Genomic DNA, 1,856 nt, shown 5'->3' with positions numbered 1-1,856 from the left:
AAGTGTTACAGCTCTTTTAGAATTTGTCTAGTAGATTTTCCAGTGACCAGAAAATCCTCTGCTAAAAAAAAAAGAAAAAAAAAATCAATTGGGTATAATAAATCAGTTATCCATTTCTCATCCCCACAATCATTCCTGTCTGACAAAAAAAAAGTATAGGAGAGTTGTTTGCAGAACACATCTTACTTGTTAATGCGTCTGTTAAAATTCTGCTTCCTTCTTATGTAAACAATTCTAATCAAAATTTTTTCACACCTTCTGCTGCAACAATGACCCCAACCCCATACAAAACAACAGACACACACCTCAGGGACTTCCAGATTTTTCCAACTGTGGTTCCCATGATGAGAATTCTGTAGTGTAGGGTTTGCATCAATTATTTCCCTAATAACATCTAGTGAGTACATGTTTGTCACTCAACTGTTATATATGATCCAAATATGAACCCAGGGTGCTTTGGGTATGAGTCATATATAAGTCAGGTGCTTGATTCATACCTACTCTTCTTTTGACAGTAATCCTTGTTAATGCCCTAATTTTATGATGTAATTTTACTTGAATTAATCTTGAACAACTGCAAATTATGTAATTAATTACATTCAGCTTCAATGACAATTACTTTTTAATCTCAACCTCTCAGCCTGACATCCCAGCAGAAATCCTGTATATACAATGGCAGTGACGGGTGGATGGGAAGACCTCTCCAGCTTACTGATGTGTATGGACTCATTAATTATATAAATTGCATTTATTTTTGCAAAAAAAAAATTCGCAAAAAAAAAAAAGTGAAGTGTATGCCATTTTCTTGGATTTAAGGGCTTAGAGAAGTTAAGGGACAGAGAGTGAAAGAAACTACCTTCAGTAGCTCCTGATTATTTTTCCCTTAACACTCATTTTGAAGGGGTGTAATTGGCATAACTTAAACAAATTATTGTGGTCACATAAATTTGGTTTATGCTGGATTTAAAATTGAATAGGTTTCTTTATTATAGAATTGCTTGTTCTTTAATATATTACTATATGTTGTGACTTTCCAAGAAGTGGAATATAAAATGTTTCCCAAACTGTTTTGAAAAGAGAGCACCCTTTCTTTCTAAACAAATAACAACTTTATTGAGGTATAATTTATGTGCCATGAAATTCACTTACCTTAAAGGAACAATTAAATGATTTTTAGTGTATTTACACTTACGCAACCATCACCAAAATCCAAGTTTAAAACATTTTCACCATCTCAAAAAAATGTGTTTCTATTTGCCATCACTCGCTATTCCTCACTCCAGCCCCAGGCAACCACTAATCTACTTTCTGTCTTTACAGGTTTCTCTTTTCTAGAAATTTTACATAAATGGACTCATATAATAGGTCTTGCTCTGTCACCCATGCTGGAGTGAGTGCAGTGGTGCAATCATAGCCCACTTCAAGCTGGAACTTCTGGGTTCAAGTGATCCTCCCGCCTTGGCCTCCCAAAGTGCTGGGATTACAGGCGTGAGCCACTTTGCCCTGCCACTTAGCATAATGATTTTGTTTTGTTTAGTTTTGTTTTTTGAGATGGAGTTTCGCTCTTGTTGTCCAGGCTGGAGTGCAATGGCGCAATCTCTGCTCACCACAACTTCCACCTCCCAAGTTCAAGTGATTCTCCTGCCTCAGCTGGGATTACAGACATGTGCCACCACACCCGGCTAATTTTGTATTTTTAGTAGAGACGGGTTTCTCCATGTTGGTCAGGCTGGTCTCGACCTCCCGACCTCAGGTGATCCGCCTGCCTTGGCCTCCCAAAGTGCTGGGATTACAGGCGTGAACCGCACCCTGCTTAGCATAATGTTTTTGAGGGTCATCCATTTTGTAGCATGTAT

At 37.8% G+C, this 1,856-nt stretch overlaps 1 non-coding gene across 1 annotated transcript; it reads left to right on the top strand.

Moving 5' to 3' along the window:
- Nucleotides 1-59, top strand: LOC112427030 (U7 small nuclear RNA). Its single transcript, XR_003018450.1, has one exon. It is a non-coding gene; the product is annotated as a U7 small nuclear RNA (small nuclear RNA).
- The last annotated feature ends 1,797 nt before the right edge of the window (nt 60-1,856 follow it).

This window comes from Macaca nemestrina, chromosome 8, assembly GCF_043159975.1.
Source record: "Macaca nemestrina isolate mMacNem1 chromosome 8, mMacNem.hap1, whole genome shotgun sequence".
Taxonomy (NCBI): Eukaryota; Metazoa; Chordata; class Mammalia; order Primates; family Cercopithecidae; genus Macaca; species Macaca nemestrina.
Note: the sequence above shows the minus strand (reverse complement) of the source record. Positions and strands in the feature narration are given on the sequence as shown.